Genomic DNA, 23,271 nt, shown 5'->3' with positions numbered 1-23,271 from the left:
CAAGTACTCAACACTGCAGAGTTTAGAAATGAGGTGTCTAACTGCAACAGTGTAATTCACACAGCTAACTTATCACCACACGTGTATTCAGATATAAAATAGAAGATTTATACCTCTCCTGGGACTCATAAAAAACAGATCAGTAAATAGACAGTGACTGGAAACACCAATGGGTAAGTCTGAAGCTCTAGCTGCATCGGATTGCAACTCCCAGGGCACTCCTCCTATTAACCTGGGCTGCTTTATAGCCAGGAATGCAAGATTTCTGAGTACTGAGAAGAACCTGACAGCAGCATAATCAGGACACACATCTAGAAAGTGGGAGCCATACGCTACATCTACATTAGTGAATTAAATGTGCTCGGGACTGTTCTCTAGCACTGAAATCTGGCGTTAAATGGCCTGTTTCCATGCTATTAAACCCTCATATGCTCTAAAACTACATGGCTGAAGGCAAGATGCAGGAATGGTGTTGAACCTATGCTATCTGTGAACTGTAAACAGGAACTGTTTGGGAGAGTGCTGGACAGCCTGGGCCAAAAAGCTCACCAGGGACCTCTCTAGCAATCTAGCAGTGTAAGCGAGTGAATTTCAGTACCTGGAAATATTCCCTAGCACTCTTTTCCTTTTTGAGTATAATGAGGCATAGGTTTCTGTTTCCCTTGTTCATGTTTGTATTTTAACATTGACAGCCCTTCAATGAACAGAGAAAATCCAGGGATTATTTCCATATCTCTCATCTCAACTGCATAGTTTACAGCTATTCTTTCTAACTGCTCACCACCACTCTGGCTCAGAAGCAGGGCAAGACATTAAACTCTTCTTAAAATTCCCTGCACACAGCTTGGAGAGACTCCCTCCACAGAAGAGAAAACAGTAGGTTAAATTCTTTCAGCTTGATGACCATGGTCAGACTCATTTCCAGTCTCCCAAAGTACATCAGTGTGTGAGCCAGGTGGTGCAACAGCTCTTCAATGTCACAATTAGAGATGGGGTGCTACTATACTAGCCCAGAAAATGAATTTAATAGGCATTTGCTTTGCTTCTCTGTAGGGGAAAAAATATAGGTTGTATACTTCTAAGATATGGCAGTAAAGAAGGTAGGATATATAGCAGTACTTGTAAATATTACATTTTAAAGATTAGGGTAGAAAATGTTTCATATATGAGAAGAATTAAAGTTCTGCATAATAGTAAGAGGTACAAATAAATTAAAGCCTTTTTAGATTAACTTTGTATTTACATTCTCATTTGTTTCAGGGTATAACATTGCAAGTCTGATTATTTTCTTTCATGTTAAAATAGACAGAACAAAGAACAGAAGAGTAACAATTGAATCCTTGCCTTTCAAAAAAAAAGTCAAAAATAAGAAAGCAACAAAAGGAAAAGGGACAAATCTTCATAAATCTCTATGTAGCAAAAACAAATAGTTATTAAAGAAAAATTAGTCAATATAAAATGCCAGCACTGAGGAATCCTGTATAAGAGATAACACTTTTGAACGACAGCACTCTCATCTTCGTATAATTTGAAATATTTCTAACAAGTATATTGTTCTCCCCACCGAGGAGAAAGGAAAGCAGTTGAAGAAATAAGATGAATGCAGTAAGAAATGTAGGGCAGTTAATCTTTTAAATTAACCTGTGCACCATATCCCAAGTAAAGGCATGAAAATCCATCTTAATGTTTGTTTCCATTTAATATGTGACAGCTACAACATTCTCAAATTCTATAGATTCAGCAAGAATAGAAAAATTACACCCAGAAATCAATGACAGTTGTTTTAGAAACATAAACTCTACATCCTCCTGAGCTGACTTTTAACAGAGGTTAAATGGAGAATGGGAAATCTTGGCAGAAAGGCTCAGCCTTTCCATATTTCTTTCACATTTCCTCTTGAACTAGAGTCCAGAAAGATTTCAGATGACAAAAATGATGTAAAACTCACTTCCTATGGGAAGCAAAATTCATAAATCAAATGGGGAAGGACAACAGAGTTTTCAGTGAAATACAATGCAAAAAAATCTGATCAGTTTATTTTTCTGAAAATAAATGGTAGCCCTTCGCCCACTTAGAAAATACTATGAGAAAAAACAAACAAACAAACAAAAACAAACAAACAAAAAGCACACAGACCACAATTTAAACACCAAATAATATCTTCTATTATTTCAGGCATTCTGTATACAGAGTGAAATATTAATATGCATGTAATAATCTGCAAGAAAACTGATCTATAATTATGTTGTGTTATTTCTGATAGGTATTATTAAGAAAAAAGTCTATGATACTGAAATTGATGGGAAAATGTTATCAATTTAACTTCTTTTGGAAGGTCTTCTGGAACAAGATAAAGGATGAGATTCAACGAAATACACAATATCAAAAGACTCATAAATTACGTATAACTCAAAGTCAGAAAATGGTCCCTCTTCAGATTTTACTGAAATAAAGTGCTATTTTACTTTTATCACAGTTCAGTGATACTTTCAAATTAAAAAAATACTTTTTCATTATTATAGCAAAATCAGATTCAAAAAAAAAAATCTTTTATTATCCAGATTTTCTAAAGTTAGCAATTTTTATATTTCATTTCCAAAACAGCTCATTCTGATTTCTTTGTTTGATTTTAAATTATTTGTTTGAGTTAAGGCAATCCACATTATATGAGTTTTGAGTCATTTTTATTTCTCTCATAATCCTGATACATGTGAAATTTTATAGTATATTTATATCCAAATGTTTCTTCTTCAAAACCAGCATAACATATGATGGATCTATTAAACTAACAGATTTCTTTTGAGTCACAACAACATTATAGCTTCCAAAATGGATATAGGAAATACCCTGGCAAAATCTCCCTGTGTGGAAGAATTGTTTGAAAGCAGGAACTGAGAGAAAAACTAGGGCCTAACAGAAGATTTGGCATTACAGAAGCTTGCTTGGGGTGCTACACAGTTGCCACTTCCAGGATGGTTGGTACGCACGGACTCTGCTCCTCCACGGTTCCCTGAGCAGCACAATCTGCCCTCCTCACAACTGCAAAGGGGAGTAAGGGAGGATGGAGCGGGATGAAGACACCGTGGCCAAACTCTGTTGCACTCCCTGTGCTGGGCCACTGATAAGCCTCACAGTAGCTGTACAGTGGAAGATATATCACAACATGTCTGGTGTGGAGCCAAGCAAGGGTGGCTAATCACTCCTTTTGGATGAACTTTGCTTGAACTTTGCTCATTAACAAACAAAACACACCTCCATCCCAAAAGTTACCTGCCTCCAAGGTAGGACCACTCCTCACTGAGCATGCACTCTAGATTTTTGATTGACTGTACCTTTAAATGAAAGCGAGAAACTTTTTCACCAATCAATAACAATATTAAGTATGACTTTAGTCACTCAAGCTCCACCTGAACGTAAAGAAAAGTATAAAAGGTGAACTAAGGATGAAGAGGAGGGGGGAAGAAACTATTGTAACTCTTGGGTTAGTCAACAGGCTGATCCCTTTCCTCCCATCAGACTGGAATGTCACCTGAGAAGACTAAGAATTTAAGGGAAGATTCCATCATAAATTTTGGATCAGTCAATGCGCTGATCCCCCTTTCCTCCTCTCAAGTTGGGATGCCGCCTGAGGAGACTCGAGACTGAGAGCCCTCTCCCATCTTCTAGGGTGGGTGATGATTGCACATTTGCACATCAGAGCTAGCAAAAACACCCACGCTGTAGTAGAGAATTTCCTGTACTGACATCTGAAACCTGCTTTGTAAATGTTGCATTTGAATAAATCATACCGTTTGTGAACTCTACTTGTTTAAGGGGGGCGATCGGATGTACAGTCCACAGACTGTTCGTGAATCCGATATTGCCAGAGTTGAGCTTATAGTTGATCACACTATTTAGGAACCGCAGCATTTCACATCCTGAAAATAATAGTGTGAGATTGAAATTTTCTGCAGGAGTTTGTTACCTTAATTCAGCTTACAAGCCACTAACATGTTATAAAAATAAGAGCAATTTATAATTGAAATAGAGTGAATATACTCAGACTCACAAAAGCAAATCCCAAGCAGAAAATGTGCATACTGATGTAGTATAGAATAGATGTATCTGGTAGAATTAGATCTTAAAAAGACAGTTAAAATAGGAGAAATGTTCATGCATGCAGCAGTTTGCATGAGGAGCACCCTCCATTTCCCAGAACTATCTCCTCACCCAAATTACAGTTATGATATTTCCTACTATCTCACATCCTGGGATTAAATTTTAAATCTAAATGTTTGATGATACAATGAAGGCAAAGGTTACACTGAAATCCTAATCAAACCTCATAGTTAATTTTTATTCTTTTCCACATTCTTTGCTGGAAAGGAATATTTTTTTAAGAAAAGAAATCTAATATCCTTCCAACCTGTAATCTCAAGATTATGACCTACAGCTGCAGATAGCAATAATGTGCTGCCATGTGCTGCTTATATCGATTTCACCTGAATACCTTGATTTACCTGAATAATGAATAACTAAAATAAATAATACTATAGGCGGAAAGATCAGAGCTGATTGAAGTATCAGTAAGTATCATAACGCAGTAAGACCCAGGTATGAAAAGACAGAATTTCATAGATCTTTTCGCAAGGAAAATTAGACAAGTACATTACCACTACTTTTTCCCTCCAGGTAAAAGGAACAATATGGCGAAGCTTTTCCTCCCTTGCTGCAGATGTGAAGGATATTTAAGGCAGAAGCGCCCTTCTGTTTCTTTATCTCTTTTATAAAGCCAGCTTAAATGTGGACTATATCAGGCATTTTTCCCAAACCATGTAGAGATACCTCCGGATATTTTATCACCACATCAGTTATGTGACATCTCTCTCTCTTGGAGGCAAGCAATCCAAAAACTAGCTATTCCAAACTTGCCAAATCCCGCCTAAATCAATCAGAAGTAAGTATAAGTATCACCAACAACTTTTCAGAGAGCAAAGCAACCTTTTAACCAGTGTCTAGAGCCATAAAGTATCTCACAGGCTAACAGTCTGGTGCAAATGACACCTTGTTATATGTCTTCATGGCCATAGAGGACAAACAACTATAGCGACTAGGATTTATTGAATTTCAGAGCTCTGTGATCAGTTTTCCATTTGTAGTTAATTCAGCTGAAATGATTGCTATTTTCACCTCCATTTGATTCGTTCAGATGCAAAGAATAGAAGCAAACATTTGTTCATTTTCTGCTTCAGGATCCTTAACTCACTGCTGATACTGAAGCTGCAGAAATCATTGCAATTGCAGTGGGAGAAACAAACTCCTCCAGACTTAAAACCCTGTTTCAGAATCCAAACACAGATTGATTCTATAGGACTAATGATATGAATTGCTTATAACACTCCACAAATGACACACCATATGTGACAGAAAAGTGTTTTCTTACCCTATTGAGTAGATATCTCATCTACCACGTTTTGCTGGATGACATAATGCCATTTTGACTACCTCCTAAGCGAATGTATCTGCATCAGGATACACCAGGATATTAGGACTGTAATGTGAGTAGCTCACAATGAGTCAGTGAAGCTGCACCTAAGTTTATATATTCTGAGTTAGTGCTTTGATATCTGCATTACGAACACTTGATTCTGCTCACAAAATTGTATATATTAAATACATAAATATGTATGTGTGTGTATATATGTCCTCATCTTCTCATCCTCGTTTCTACTCATATCAGATAAGGAATCAGAAGAATAGCATTTCTAAATCTTACATAAAGCAAGGAGTAAATATAAAGGCTTCCTAGGGCAAAGTCTTAAGCAAAAAGTTCAAAGAAGTCTCAAAGGTGCTCAAAGCAAATTTAACAAGACTCTCTCTCTCTCTCTCTCTCAATTTTTTTTTTCCCTGTCAGCAAAGAGAAGTAGAGATTTGCCGAGATTGGCTGGTTCTATGTCACCATATGTGCAAAGATCAATTCTCCATTTACGGCAGATTTGACTCCCAGGATTTATCATTTGATCCAAAACTCAGCGACTGACTTCTATAGCCAGAATATTCCTCTAACAACCAGAGAGCCACACAGAGATGAATATAATCATTTCAAAGTTTCTTCTCAAATCTTATATAATTTCGGTAATTTTACATACAACACACTTATTTTACTTAGATTGCTGCATCTAACTGTCCCATACGGCAAAATAAATATACCTAGGAAGTAATAAAGAGCTACTAAAATGCAAATAAGATTATTTTGTATAGAAGAACAAGTGGGATTTTTTTTTGAGAAGTTGTGCAACATGGTGCATGACTGCATGTCTGGTGTCAGACAGACCGGATGGTGTACTTCACCTGTGAAGGTTGATGGCAACAGTATGTTTCCTTCTGAAGTGTGAAAGATTTATGAGGTATGAAAATCTTATTTTTCCATCAAGTGAAAGCTGTGCCATCACCCTTCACGGATGAAACAGTTGATGCCTTTTCTTTCAGGTAATATGAAAGTGTTTAATTTTTCAGTGCATGTTTTTAGAGAGGGAAAATTACATTGGCAGAGGTGAGGATTATTAAACTCACCCTAAGAATCCCATCCTATTACATAAGTAAAGCATGCACTTGTTCTCCTCAGTTCATCTCTATTTTGATACAATAGAACATGGAATTCTTGAATTCTTGGTGGGCTGTAGACTTGCAAATGAAACTATAAAGCACTGCAATAAAACAGTGTTCTTTTGTTTTGTCAGACATATTAGAACTTAACCAAAAATACTGTTAAAGTTTGGACCATTTACTGTTATTCTTAAAGGGTAATTAATGCACCAATCAGGTTTGCATGGATCAGTCCTCTTTCTAAGCAGCCTTCTGAGTCTGCTTTTTGTTCTCTCTTCACTTTGAATCAGAGCATAGCTTTTTGTTTTGTTTGATTTCATGACAATCGGAAAAACAGTTTCCTGTTTCTTCCCGTGCTTTTTAGTTCCTTCTTTCTGTCTTCTTCCTCTGGATAAATTCTAAGCAGATCTTTAAAATGATTCAGTCTTAGAGACTAAATAGCTTAATTTAATTGTTCATCCATTCAGTGAAGTGGATACGACTCCTTGCCTATATGACTTGAATGAATTACTGCTGCATTTAGACCATTGGCCTTTAAAAATGTCTCGCGAACTGTATTTCTTAAAACTTCGAACTTGTTTCTTGATTTTTAAAATTCTCCTTGCATTATAGATAGCCAAGGAGCCAGCAGACATAGAAGCATATATTCTGTTTGGCATTTCTGAGTGCAGATATCTGTGTTCAGTTCCTCTCCTTCCTTATTTAAAGGAGAAGGTAAATGCAAAGTGCTTCATGGAATAATGGAGAATCCTAACTTAAGAGAAAAGTTCAATGACGTTTTCACTCAAGGAACAGTTTTACAAAGCATAGCAATTCTAATGGATATATTATAATAAATATGTTTGCAAGTTGTAGAAAGTGAAATCTGAGGCTTCTGCTAATGAAACTGAAAATGTGAGGAAGTTGATGATCAAAACTGATATCCATAGCATTTCGAAAGCCAGGGCACAGAGTTCTCTCTGGGCCAATAACCCCATATATTATAGAAACCCAATTAAGTTTACTATGCAGATAAGAGAGGTGTTTTTGACACCTCTGTTTGTAAGACCGGTCACAGCTAGTGTAGTTTTCATCCTGCTCCACTGGTCAGTGTAGAAATGTCAGTATCCATTGATAGATATCAATGACTCTGATGAGTTAAAGTCATTCTGTTGTCTTCAAAAGGATTTCACTCACAGTTTATTAGTGCTTTTGTTGCAACCTCTCCTTCAAAAATGTACCCATTCAACAGTGTGCAATAATTATTATAAAACATACTGCCCTTTGGAGCTCAGTGAAAAAAAAATCAAACAAAACTAAAAACAAAATTTTAAAAATGTCATACCTGAAGAAAATTTCTATTTCTCTATTTCTAACCATCTCAAGACTAATTTGAAAACCATGCAACTTTGTTAAACTCTCTCTGCTGTAAATCGAGTCTGAGACTGAGTGTAAATTAGAGAATAAAAGAAAAACAAAGGGAACCCATTGACCTGGTTAGCCAGGAGGCTCTGCCCACTTAGCCAGGCAGAAGTCATTAATTACAGATTAATCATATCCAGATGCTCCCACATAATGATGGGAATGGCAAGCAATGACGTAAAGATCACTTATAGCTTACATATTTATAGATTACTTATAGCTTACATAGAGACATAGTTACAAAGTGAAAGATAACCATATTGACCTTACTGGATGAATTTTCAGTCAAGTACTTAATGTGCTTATGTACTTATCTTTATGACTTTTCATTTCAATTAAACATATACATGTATAAATAACATTTCTCCAGGAGAAAAGTGCTGGTCTTTCTGCTGGTTTGAGATAGGATTCCTCAGTCAAGGAGCTGATTCTTTCAAATAACATTTATATTTGAATGATGCCACAAAAAACGCTTCAGAAATATCTGTCATTGTGCTATTTTTCAAAAACATACTTAGGTCTACCATGCAGGAGACATATACAACTCCTAGTTTTATAGCCAAAAAAAACAGTTCTAGATATAGAATTCACTTTTCTGAGCCCTAAAGATAGCACTGATTCACTAAGCTCCAGTGTATTTCTAAAAGTACACTCCTCCAAAGGAGGCTTGCCTTAGATCAATGCACTTCTTGCAAAATTTTCCCAGAATTGATACAGGAATACAGTCAGGCAAATCCAAACAACAAAGAATATCAAAATGAAAGGTGAACAGCAGTATTCATCTTTCTCCAGGTAGTCAGAAGCATCATCTTCCCAGATGGAACTAGACAGTAATAGATTTGTAGGGCAGGTTTTTTTTCTGAGGCAGGAAATTGTGCAGAAAAAAAGTCCTATTATACTGTGTGTGGGGAAATGTAATTCTTAGAGAAGCTCTATTATTCCACATGTTGGCTGTGGGCCTCTTGCTTTTAATTTTACTTGGCACGTTACAACTCATTATAATTTGGCCAAATTTTAACAATACAGGCAGTAGTTTTCTATGTCATGACATTTGATGGCATCCAAGCAGTGAAGGGGAAAACTCCAGCTATAGTTTGAATGCATTCATCCAGATAACAAAAGGTGACAATCTAATTCAACATCCCTTGCATATATACTCAAATTCAGCCTTTAATTACCTTATAACATGGCATTTTTACCCATATTGTGTCTCTTTTAGTGCATAAAGTAGATGCTACAAAAATAAAATAGCACTGTGTGGTACATTAGGCTCATTGCCTCAGCCTCTGCAGAATTTGGACTGTGTGTGGTACATGAGTTAGGACATTGCAAAAGGGAAAAGCGTCTTTGCCCAGATAATTTAGTTGAATAGCACCCTGGTGAATTCACTTCGAAGCCTGCCTCCATCATGTTGAACAAGTCAACATTCTTTTACAGAACATTTTCACAGGTGCACAGAAATAAGTGTATTTCTCATGTTCTGAACCCCACTGAGAACCAAAGCCCAAATGAACAGATATGCTGAATGTTTAATATCTACAACTGCCATCTAGTAGGGCTGTGTTTTGGAAAGGGAAGGTGTCATAAGAAGAAGCTAAATTCAGACTCATGAGAGGCAAACTTAGCGAATATTTCTGGTGTTAATTCTTTGCGCTTTTGTTCCTCATAAATTCTACCTTCATATTATTGTGAAAATAGTTTTAGTAAACAGCTATGAAATTGTGAAATTTCATATTGATATCACAGTAGATAAGTCCATGAAGTAAATAGCAATTCTCTATTTAGTCCGAACTGTATGCAATAAAATAGGACAAGACTTATCAACTGGTCAAGAAAAATAAAAATGAACTTGACTATCTCTTTTGAACCATAGTCATATGGAAATAGTACAGAAATTTTAACAAAATAAAATCTGAAATTAAACTTCTCTGAATACACTTTTAATATAATTTCATGCTTCAGATAATAAGATCTAAAATGAGAACAACCACTGAAATGGGGAGAATCACATTCTACATTACAAGATACATGTTTTGGTCCCTTTTCTATCAAATATATATGTTTTCAGATTAGAAGTGTATTTACCATAACAAGGTCAACGATCAGGTGAATTGTTGCTGAGGAGCAAGAATCCTACATATTCCTATTCTCTGCTTCACTGCTGTCTGCTCCATACCTTAAAGGTCCTGCAGACCAAGTAGAAATGGCAGCCCACTTATTACACTATGTCTAGGATGAATGGTATAGAATAAACTTTCTAAACTGAGAGGAACTTCTCAGCATGCTAAACACTGTCTGTAGCCTCAGTCAGTGTTTTCAATATTTTGTCTTCAGCATTCAGTCTTACTAAGTTCATATTTACCTTTTAAATCATCACTTTTACAATGTAATAAAGGAAAAGCCTGGGGTAACTTTTCTGTATAAAATATAGCCCATAAAGTTTTATGCCAGACATCAATGAATTAATATTTTTAATCAGAAATGATATATATTTCTTTCTTCTTACTGGCTTGCATCAGTTCAGCTAGCAGTTGCACATTTGATGTTTGTTTCTGCATGTCTTCAAGATTACATAAAAGAAGGGATACAGTATCCCAGAGAAAATTTGGTTGATGAGGAGTAGAGTGGAAATGCAGTGGATCATCCTATTCCCAAGGATATGACTACTGAAGATTTTGATTATATATATCCTGCTTTCTTTCAGGACGTATTGAATCCAAGCAGTCATATTGTTGAAATGCCCTGCTTAATTTTGTATGGCTTTAACAATTAGCATAAACTGTGGTAATCTGACCCCATAGTCTGGGTAGAATTTCACATCCAGATTAAGACACCCAATTTATACCTAAATGTGTGGACACAAAGGCATCTAAATGTGAGCCAGCTGAGTTCAGGTTCTAGTCAATGGAGACACAGGGTTCTCTGCCTCAACAGAGCTATTTTGTGCCATTTGTGAGGTAAATGTTGCTATTCTGATGGTCTCCAGCTGCTCCCAGACACAGATCACTTCTAAGTAGTGTGCAGTGTCTGACAACTCCATGCCTCCTATACCTGTGGATGTAAAAATATATGTATAAACCAATATGGCTGAAATTAGGAGTTAAATATTTACTACACTAGTACATAAAGTACATATATATAAAGATTTATATACAGTTTCCAGATGCATGGCACACATCATAAAGAGGGCTGTCTCATTGCTGTCTACTGAGCAACCTCCCTTTTCTTTATTCATTTTCTAAAATTACAGAACTGTTTTTTTTATTCCAAACTATTTTGATGAAGGATATCTGCACTGACCAGAATTCTGCAACAAGGATATCATTGGTACCGTTTTGCTTTCACTGCTATCTTTATGATTTATATGGTATTTGTTTTTAAGGCATCTTTCAATCTCAAATACTTTATCAGCTGTGTATATAGAGGTCAGTAAACTCAGGATGAACACTGCAGCTGCAAGTGAGTAATACAGTTCCTCTCAAACCTGCAACAATAAAATCTTTATATTGCAGAACTGCACAATCCATAGAGAAGATTCAACATATTGTAAAGAAAAGCTATTTTAGAAATGCTTCAGAGAGCTTTTAGAAATGTTATTGGTGCTGTTCTCTGAATACAGCTGTCTGTAAAACTAGGTTGCTTTACAAACATTTATCTACAGCTACCAAAGAAGGAGGGAAAAAAAAAAGTTTTTCTCTGCTATCTAATGTTCCTATCTTTTTAGGATAAAAGGACATTTATGAAAGTTGTTGTCATAGACAAAACCTGTCTGCCTCCTGTTCAAGGTCAGCCCTGGTGTATCTTAGGTGCTGCCAACTCCTTATCCTCCCATGTTGTCCCGTTCCCAATTGTCTTGTGTTATGACAATTGCCTGACATTGGCTCGTGGGTAAGAGCAAAGCTGCAAAGCAGGACAGTAGCCAGAAAGATGTGCACACTTGACAACAGCTGCACAACACCATATCTTTTTATTTTTATTTTTTTTAATTTTATGTTTCAGAGACTTGGAAAGAGCTTATGATGCTGCATCACAGTCAGAGATCATGCACTGGACTGTGACAGGGAGATGAGGATCAGCAAATGAGGATTACATAGTGGACTTGTCACCTCCTTTCATACTGACTTATTGGAAATGAGGAAAATTTTTATTTATGAAATGTGAGATTATACACATCTGTGGAGAGAGAATATGCATGTGGTCTTCAAAATCTGCCTTCTCTTTATTTTTAATGTTGTTATTTCTATGTATTGTGTGTGTGCATGCATGTGTTTGTAAGGCATGCACATTTGGTTATTTCTATTTTTGTTTAATTAATTTTACAGTAAAGTAGTATCAAGTTCCAGGAAAGTATCAACCAAATAACTTATAAAGTAAACAATACTTAGATAAAATTTAATTAAAATATTTGTGTATTGGAAATACTATTGTATTCGGGGAAGCTATTCAGGCAAAACCCTGATCAAGTGTTCAAGATATGCAGAAACTTAAGGATTGTTGAAGTAAATGAGTATCAATGATTGTGCTTGTGGGAAAGCTCAGCAGCACCCTGGCCCTTGCTGAGCTACTTTGCAATCATTGTGTCTACAGCTATTTGCCCTTTAGAAAAGAGACAGCGAAATGCCCAGACTCAGCCACAGGGTACAGAGGTTTCCGAGGAAGATCCTCCAAATCCACCACAATTTTACCGGTATGAACTTATTTTTTATTAAGCTCTCCAAGTATTGTATAAAAAATTGTAAAGGTAGGATCAGTAAAGAACCTACACTCCATGAATTTGATAGCACATATGGAATAATAAAGCACAGTAACTTTCCTTTTAGGATCAGAGATATTCTCTTGCTTACTATCTGATTTCAGATTCAAGCACCAAAAAATATGTGTTTATATATATATGTGCTTACTTGTGAGAAGGTGTCTGCCTTCCCACTGTGATCAACAGAGATACATGGAGCTCAGTACATGCATGGCTACCTGCTGCAGCTGTGGCCCCTGCAGCCCAGCCAGATGAGACCAGGGCAGCTTGTGGAATTGAACACCAACGCAGAGTATTTTCAGTTCATAGAATAAACAGACAGACGTGAGCTGGGAAAAAAAAAAAAAAAAAAAAAAAAAAAAAAAAAAAAAAAAAAAAAAAAAAAGCTTGTCTTTTATGTGATTCTGCAACTTGATGTATAAATACTGTATTGGTCCCCTTTGTGTTCATAAAACCAGAGGCTCAACAGAAGCATCTCCACATTGCAGGGAATGTAGTATTTCAAGTCAAGGTCTCAATAATTTTCTGTATTTATTTGACTGTTGTTCAAATTTTACTGCCACCACAAAGGGAAAATAAGTCTATCTTAAATTTTGCACATCAAATTGAATCTGAAAGCTAGAGAGGTGAAATACGGTTTTCCCTCTCAAATAGCATGTTTATACATAAAAGCTGAGCAAACATGACAAAAGAATCAACACTAATGGTTTCTTCTTTTGCTGATGACCTTTTACACCAAGTAATTGCTTTAGACAGTTATATAAAACAAGACAGAGCTTGAATTTATTACACAGGATGGTACATCTACAACCCTTTTTCAAAGTCTTTGATATTTCGGACTGACTTCATATTACAGCTGACCTTATAAGAACTCATTTCTTTACATTCTGTTGTTAGTTATAGAAAGTAGTGCACTACTTAAGTGATTCAATTGCAAAGAACAATTTAAAATAATTCATGTAAAGCTGTATTTCTGAAACAATGGAATTTTTGTCTGTCAGAGAAGACCTCTCAAGGATTTTTTATGTAGACACTGATATTTATGGCACTATATGTTTGCATAGTACCTAGATAATGGTTCATTCTCTAGCTTAACTATCAAGGTCCTATTGCAATATTAAAATTTACTGTGAGGAATACCTGTAATTATATACACCCCCTTGACATGCAAAGACATAGAAGAAAGATGAGGTGCAATTCAAATCAGGACAGACAGAAGAAAATATAGGTTAGGAAACTGATCTATAACACTTCAGCATCATTTATTAAGGAGGTCTGTCCTTCAGTTGTCAGGCTGGCCCTCAGAGCCAGAGCATCTTCTCAGAGATCTGTTTGAGACCTGCGCGGTAAAAAAAACAATCAACCCTATGATTTACATCTGGCATCACAAAGTCAGTTTGTTTGAATTTTGCAGTGAAGCTGTAAATGATCAATAATGGATGCTTTTTCACCATAGAACATATTTTTTCAAAAGGTTTCTGAATTTTCCACCCCTTCAGATCTCCCCTGCAAATCATGTATTTTTCCCAGCTGCAACCAAAATTATGGGTCTTATTCCTAATTTTTTAAGTGAAATTCTATAATCTGCATAGTAAATGTGCCTAAATTGGGTGGTCAAAGTGTTCTCAGATTTTTTGGAATTTAGCTATAGTGAATGGTGCACGCTAAGGTTGTAACTGGTGACATTTGTCTATTTTTCTGGCTACTTAATGAAAAATATGTTAGGCACATACACAATACAATATTTTCTTAGAGAGAAGACACTCTACCTGCAGTTGCAATATTTTTGAAAATTCATGCTTCTCAAAAACATAAGAATGGAGAAATTTTAGAACCATTAATTCTGTAAGCAAGACCATAAGCCAGACATTGTTACAACATGTAAAGACACAAAAATTGTTAGATATTGCAATCTTTTAATTGGCTAAACCTACAATGTATTAAATTATTTTACTCTGCTTGTGGAAGTATGGCTCAGCATCTATTAGTCTCTTTCATTTTCATCACATTTTCTTTCTCCTTTAATTAACAACTTAGAATAATATTAACACTCTCTCTTTTTCTCTCTTTAGACTTGCATGTTTAAAAAATCTGATTTAAATGCATTTTCAGCTTTTTCCTTATCCTAGAATGTATCTCAATCTATCTTATGACTTTCTCCTGATCTCATAATGACAATTATGTCTTTATCACTCCTAACATCACTGAAGAAAAGTTTGTTAAATCTACCTAGCTAATTTAGACTAGTAGTAGCAATAGACAAACCATAAGGGAGGAAAACATGTATTTTTGGATAAGAGGGGCAGTAAAGGAAGAGAGGTGAAGAGGAAGACAGTTAATAACGTTCACCATACCTAAGTTTGGGGCATGGGTCTTATGTATATTCTGTTCAGAGGTAGAACAGATAAAGTGTTTATAATTTTTAGGGATGCTGCACCCTGACTTATGAGAACATCTCATGGGGAGCCAGACGAAACACAGCTGTTTTGATTCCTTGGGCAGTGAGACATTGGTATTTCTTTCTTTGCTTCCTCTCAACTACTCCTTAATTCCTACTCCTTAGAAAGTCAGTTGAAAGGAGTTTTCCTCTGAGACTGGTGTTTGCTACTTCTCCCTTAACAATAGAGAAATGACAAACATGTTTGAAGGAAGCAAATAAGGAGTCATGTATAAGTCTTCTGCTATTTTTCCCTGAAGGATTTTTTTTTTCCTTTCAGTAATTTTTTACTGAGTGTGAGGAAAAAGGAACAGAAGCTTCTATCTAACATAGAAACTTCAGCCAAAACTCTCCTACACAGCTGTTACTCCTTGGAGTTTTCTGTGATAAATTGTATATAGGGAGTGGTACTATCTAAGACATCAGTGGTAATGACCCAAAGAATTTTCTGACTCAAGATAATTTTTTATGATGTATTGTATTTATTAGCCATCTATTAGAAAGAGAGGAAGATGACCATGAACATTATTTATCTTCAATAATTGTTTTTCTTATTATGAAAAAGTACTTTGAAAAAAAAATATAGTCATATTGTGACACCTATTCAATAAGAATGAAAACTGAACAGGAGACACTGCCCCTATGCATTTCTAATTTTCTTATTTATTTTTTAAGCTGAGGTTTCATAGTCTAACTTCAAAAGGAAGTCAAGCAGAATCCAGCAAATATAATGTGGCAACAGCTGCTATAGTGAAAACTGATTAGGATTTCCTTTCTTCAGTAAACAATTCATTCTGGCTGTAATTTATTCATGAAATGACTCAGCAGTCAGCTTTGGTCATTTCTGATAATATTTTGATTGTAAGATATTTGCTTCATTTGGTTACCTACTCATTCAAGCAACATACCTAAGCAAGTCTGGGATACATTATCTGTTAAAATCCTTGGATCTTGGCCAAGTGGCATGTTTCATCCTCCTTCTGTGAATATTTAATATGGAAATTTGTTTGAAATGAAAGAGTAACAATAAATGCAGTCTATAATGGAAATTCCATATTTATATATATATTTACTAACAGGTGTGATCTGTTTATGTTTTCTTTCTTGTATATATTCATCTCTCCTAATTAATACTCTCTCTTAACTCCCCTCTTACTATAACCTAGATGGATGCATTCCAGAAAAGACAGGGATCTATCCCCTTATTATATGAATACTGACAGTTACTGGACTTAATCTGAAAGATTCACTTTGGGTTCTTTGGTCTGCAGCAGTGGCATGGAATCATGAAAGCAGTCCTTAAGAGGAAACCTAGGAAGGTAGAACTCATTTAGCAACTACAAAGCAGTCAAGACTATATCCTTTTTTCAGAATCTTCAGTAGAAGAGCCATTTTATGAACAGCCAGGCAGGATATACGAGGACAACATCAGGAAAATATTCCAAAAGCTGGCATTTAGAGAAGATTCATGAAGCACAGCTTCTTCCATGCTTTCTCTTTACAATACAAGGAAAATTCTCAACTCCTAAATAAGAATTTTTTTGCCAAGTAAAGAAATAGTGCAAAAGGACAAGTCTAGATGCCAATCACCAGTCTTTACAGTATTTGTTGCTAAGCTATTCTGCTCTTACTGATTTGTTACAACACTTTCTTTTGCATCCTAGGCACAGTTCAAAGCCTTTCTATTTCTAGTTATAAACTTCGAAGTCTGCATCAGGATCATGATCTTTAGCTTGGAAATTAGTATGCTATAGCTTCTCTTATCATGGGTTGTACACTAGTTCTCTGTCCAATGGAGAACAGAATAGGAGGAATATACATTGTTTTCTCCATCTTTAGGTTGCAATCTCCCTTGAAATGGTTCTGTTTTCCATTTTAAATTCAGTGGCTCTGAATCAGTTCTCCATAAAATGGTAAGTCCTATGCATGTTTCTTCCATCACCATTTTTGAAGAGACTTCGTTTGTACATATTTTCAGAAGAAAAAAGCTAATTAGGATGGCGTTACATAGCAACCAACATGGATTTGCAGAGTGTAGTGAGATGTCAGAGAGCATAGTTTATCTTTGGTTGCATATGTTTCTTCTCTGTGCTCGGTGTTCCATTCCCCAGACATTCCCCAGATATTGCAAACCTGCAAAATCTATTGCAAGTCTCCAATATCTACCTGCAAAGGCAGAATAATAAATAAATAAATAAATGCAGTGTATAGAAATGGCAAAGAGCATGGACCAAAATACATGCAAGCATGCAAGCAAAATACATGCCTTTTCTTTTTAGGTATTTGGGAATGACATCATAGAGTTCATTACTTGGCATGGCAGTGTCCCCCCTGCCCGTTCCCACCTCCCGCCACCAAAAAAAGAAAGAAAAAAAGAAATGTTGTTTCCTATCACTTGTATCCGTTTAAAAACACAGATAAATAACATAGATAAAACTTTTGCGGTAGGAATCTGATCTGTTACTATGTATATGTATGAAACACCAAGACAGCAAACTACTATACATGATCAATAGGATATATTTTTGTATTAAAATATTTTATTTCACTAAAGGAGTTTCCATGGGTAATTCAGTTTATATACACAAATATTTAGTTCTTGTTCCAAAGGTTATGAACAAAAGAAATCAACAGACAGTAAAGGAGAAAACAAAGGTGTTTTAGATTCCAATCAATCATTTATTCAAGTACCAAACAAACCACAATTAAAGTGTTAAGTGGGAGTATGAATTTGAACAAGAATTACATTAAAATATTTCACATATCTAAGGGTGTATAAATATATTTATATATTAATTTTTGTCCATTGGAGTGGGATTTCTGCCAAATGAAACTGTAAGCTGGTGATTTTAATTAAGATCTCTCCATTGCTACTTATGATTTTGCATACATTATGGATTAACATAAGAAATGCTAAAAATGAACAGGTTTGATATTCAGGCAGGCTATAGGCTGTTATTATGTTCAGATATGCATTCTCCTTGAGATAGAGCACAGTCATTTCTAGAAACAGATTTCCTTCTTTGTCTCTTTTTTTTTTTTTCAAATCATTGTTTATTCTATGCACAGCAGCACCACTTGCTGTCCAGAGCATTAAACAGCTTCAGAAAAGATGTGGTTTTCTTTTTCTTTCTTCTTCTTTCTTTCTTTTTCTTTCTTTCTTTCTTTCTTTCTTTCTTTCTTTCTTTCTTTCTTTCTTTCTTTCTTTCTTTCTTTCTTTCTTTCTTTCTTTCTTTCTTTCTTTCTTTCTTTCTTTCTTTCTTTCTTTCTTTCTTTCTTTCTTTCTTTCTTCTTTCTTTCTTTCTTTCTTTCTTTCTTTCTTTCTTTCTTTCTTTCTTTCTTTCTTTCTTTCTTTCTTTCTTTCTTTCTTTCTTTCTTTCTTTCTTTCTTTCTTTCTTTCTTTCTTTCTTTCTTTCTTTCTTTCTTTCTTTCTTTCTTTCTTTCTTCCTTCCTTCCTTCCTTCCTTCCTTCCTTCCTTCCTTCCTTCCTTCCTTCCTTCCTTCCTTCCTTCCTTCCTTCCTTCCTTCCCTCCTTCCTTTCTCCCTTTCTCCCTTCCTTCCTTCCTTCCTTCCTTCCTTCCTTCCTTCCTTCCTTCCTTCCTTCCTTCCTTCCTTCCTTCCTTCCTTCCTTCCTTCCTTCCTTCCTTCCTTCCTTCCTTCCTTCCTTCCTTCCTTCCCCCTTTCCTTTCCTTTCCTTTCCTTTCCTTTCCTTTCCTTTCCTTTCCTTTCCTTTCCTTTCCTTTCCTTTCCTTTCCTTTCCTTTCCTTTCCTTTCCTTTCCTTTCCTTTCCTTCCACTTTGGCATTCTGTAAACTCATACTAAAGTATGGTGAGAAACCCTGGCCAAAGGAAAACTGAAATAATTCTTTTTTATTCCTTTTAGCCAATACAATTTTTAAGAAACTGCTTACTATGACAAGAGATTAAAGCAATAGACTCCAGATTTCTGGACATATTTAAAACAGAGTTTTAAACTGTGAAAAATTCTACTAAACTGTGAAAGTTTAAAATAATTTTGATGGTTAAAAAAAAAATACGGATTGCAGGACAGCAGTGCCTAGCAACACATCCTTTACCTGGAGCTCTCAATATTGCTCTATCTCTACAACATAACTCAACAGTAGTTTTCTTATTTTCTGAAACAAAAAGTGCCACTTTTACAGAGAAAGCTTAGAGTCCTATATATGCAATTCCTACTTATCATCTTGCAAAATACTGAGTCATTGACTTTGTAAATGGCTAAAGAGAAAAGATCTACTATTTAACCCCAGTTTTGCTCCAGCAATTAATCACAATACATAACACTTACATTCTGTGATGAGGGATTTTTTTTGCTCTGGGATGAAAATAGAACCTTCAAAAGTTGAGGACATAGATTGCATTTTTAAGAGTTTTTCAGTATGTGCAGTTTGGTTGGCTTCGGGAGGGGGAGGACAGGCAGAATTCTTTATTAAAAAAATAAAAATAATTTCTTTAATTATTCTATGGCTACAATAGCATGTATCACAGACCAATAACAATAGACTTGCAGAGAGAGAACAATACAATCTCCATTGTTGCTAATGCACTGCTCTAAGACAACACTGTAAGATCACTGTCCACTAGGATCCCTTCTTATTTTTCAGTTACTCCACAAAATGATCTCAACGCCTTCCTGTGGTCCATTTTATCAGTACTCATTTATATTTATTATCAAGTCATTGATTAAAATGTTGAACAGAACCCATGGCTAATACTGATCTTTGCAGAGCACCATTTAAAAGAAAATTCAATAATAACTCACCTGTCCATTAGCCAGTTTGTGATCCACTTGTTGTGTGATTCAACCCTTTCATTAAAATGTCATATGGTATTAAGTCAAATAAATATATTATGAAATTTCAGTTCTCCTTACCAAATCCATAATCTTATCAAGGCTGGCTGTGAAATCAGATTTGCTTGATGAGATTTATATTCCCATAAATCATGTTGACTACCAATAATGATATTCTCAACATTTATTTCATTATCATTTAAATCCTGTACCATTTTATCTCCAGTATTAGTCCAGGATTTTTCCAATAATTTTTCAGAGGGCCCCTAGTGCTCTTGGATCAAACTGGTTCAGAGCTACTGGTTTGAATTTGTTTCTAAAAGTGGCTTCACAGTCAAAGTTTGATGGATATAGGGATTTGGTGAAAAGAGCAGAAAGTCTATTTTTGGAAAAGAAAGCTAACAGTGAGGAATGAGTTGCTAGCTGCTCCTTCCAGACTTTTCTTCTCCTACTAGCTTCTAGCTGCTCTGTCACACAGATTGCAATCAGATTTCAGAACTATTGTAATTTAAAGACAATCAGAGAATTTGAGTTATTGATGACATTTCAAGACATAGCAATTTTCTAGTGCCTGCAAGTGGCTCCTCTTCTAAATTCCCTTTTCCTTGGTGGGGGATCGAGTTAGGTGAGACATAGGCCACAAACAATATTTCTTAGAACACCTTTCATTCATCTGTTGTTATTAACAGAATTAAGCTGTTTTCCTAATCACAATCACTAGTTCATGTAGCAGAAAAAAAGAAAAAAAGAAAGAAAGTGCAAAGATATGAATATAATCATGCTTGCTATCTCACCCATAACGTATACTGCCAAAACCATCCGTATCATTACCAAAGCCTTAGCATAGACCTATGCATAGTCAACAGCATAGTCAACAGCAGTGCCGTTCTCAGCAACACTGTTAAAAGCAGAAATGCAAGTCGTGCTATTTTCATCAAGACTGGATGGTCTGCTCTCTGGCCACCACAAATGACTCACCAGGAAAGGAGGCTATAGCCATAGATATGCATATATTCCAAACCTGCATTCATAAAGAAAAAGCACTCTTGACAACAGCCTTACGGAGGCTGGAGTAATTAAGATTCTGAAGCAAAGGTCCACCTCATGACAACCGTTGACTTTTAAAGAATACAAAAGCCTCTGTCAAAAACAAATGATTCATCATTGTCAATCAAGAAGAATTCAAGCAACACACAGGTAAATCTAGCCAGACTGCTTGGACATGAACGTCTTGATGGCTACGAGTATATGGGTGTAAAAGTGTGAATGAACAAAATCTGTGTGAGAATGAGTGTGAGTGGGTAAAATTAACTTGCTTAAAGATTTTGTAAATAAATAGTGTCTTCTCCTACCATGAGATCTTCCACTGAGTTTCATTGCACTGATTTCCTACTTTATTCATATTAAAATGGAATTAGTGTTTCTATGAAAATCTTTGATTCAAACTCAGGACAGGTTGACCTGAAATTAAGATTTCGTTCTCTTGCCAGTCATGCCTTGGCCATATGTACATAGAAGATAATGAGAGAAGGCAAGTAGATAGTACAGTAGCTTCACCTTCACACTTTAAAGAGACATAGAGGAACCGAGCATCAAGATCCCCCCTTTCCCACTGAAGAGGACAATTCAGGTGAATCAGTGAAATATTAATTACTAATGCAATGAGTCAATCTGCTTAGAGTCTGCAGTGTTTTGCTACACTTGTATTATATATGTGCTCATTAGTGAAGATTTCTAGTGTCCTTGCCGCTATTTTCTGTGATTATCTGATCTTGAAAAACACTTGCTATATCAGTGCCACAGATTCTTTTTTTTGCCTTCTGTCTTGAACACCTTTCTCAAATGCTTAATTACTTTACCCCTATGCTAAGCACACTGAAATATCCTTATTAACGTCCTGTAGTTAGTATATGCACTATGAATTTCAGATGCTGTATTGAATACTTCATCATTTTAATATTTTCATGGTACAATATGCTTTATGCAACTGATGTGAAGCCACAAATATCCTGTGAGATGTATCTAAAATTAACTTTTTCAGTTATATCATCTTTCCATAACCCACTTGAAAGCAGTTAATATACACATCTGAATCCTTTTCATGAGAGTCGCTCACATTAAGGGTAATTACCTTTTGTAACACAATTAGATGATACTTGAAGTTGTTAGACTGTGCAAAGCTAGTATGCCATTTTGAGTCTGAGCTTTTACCTTTACAGTGCTATTTGTCCTAAATGAAGAGGGAAAGATTAGTGTATTTAAAAGTATAGTACTTAAAAGTAAAGTGTGCCATTCTCATCACTGCTCTACTAATGATGAGAATGTGGCAGGCCAAAAGAATTGTCCATGGTCACAGAGCAAGCCAATAAAAGATTCATAAAAAGCTATTCCTGATTTTCAAGAACTTCTGAGCTCTAGAAAAGTGTAAAAATCTCTGTGTGACAAATTGGCTCTCACTTGAACTAATTTCTTTGTAAAGCTCTTCCTATTTGCATACTTCTGTATTTCATGCTTTGTCATCTTTAGCTTTTCCTCTTAATCATGTAGGTCTTTACCTGCTTAAGACCCTTGTTGCTCACACATTAAAAAGCATATATAATTGTCAGAAAGCTAAAAACTGAAACTACCAGAGTTAGGCTTTGCCCAAGCTGTAATTCCAAAAATTAATTACAGCTCAGTGAACTGCTTTGAGCTATATGGGAATGCACATAAATTGCTGGGTTACTACCAGATGGCCAAAAAGCAGGATTGTAACATTATGGTTATAATGTATGTGCGGACATAGAACAAGCATATTATTAGCAACAGGGATATCAGAAGTCATTAGATCACATAATCTAATCTATCTGATCAGTGCTTATATTCCTGTGCATTTACATCTATAGAAGCTGATGCTAAACATGAAAAATGAATTCAAAATATGACATAGAAAAAAATTAACATTTATGTTTTTTGGGAAAATATTCTGAATGCATACATAATCCTTCAGGCTCAGAGTCTTCATTTGAACTCCTATTAAATTATGCTTTCCATGCAATATTATTAACATTTTTCTGTTTTTTTTTTTTTTTTTGGTTTAGTTATTACATTTGCTACTTAACTGTTCTTCACAGTTTAATTTAAATACTTAAGATCTGCATAGTTAAAATATACTGAGACTCTGAGAAGAAAAACATGAAGAAAAAATGATGGTCTAGGTTTTTTATCAACCTCAGACGTTAAATCTTTTGTCTATGTTTAACAAGAACGCACATGCAAGATTGACACTGAACACTCCACTTAAG

The sequence above is a fragment of the Tinamus guttatus genome, unplaced genomic scaffold, assembly GCF_059628265.1.
Source record: "Tinamus guttatus ecotype Peru unplaced genomic scaffold, ASM5962826v1 Tinamus_guttatus_pri_ptg000134l, whole genome shotgun sequence".
In the NCBI taxonomy this organism is placed as follows: Eukaryota; Metazoa; Chordata; class Aves; order Tinamiformes; family Tinamidae; genus Tinamus; species Tinamus guttatus.
The sequence above is the reverse complement of the archived record's forward strand: the minus strand, read 5'-3'. Positions refer to the sequence as shown.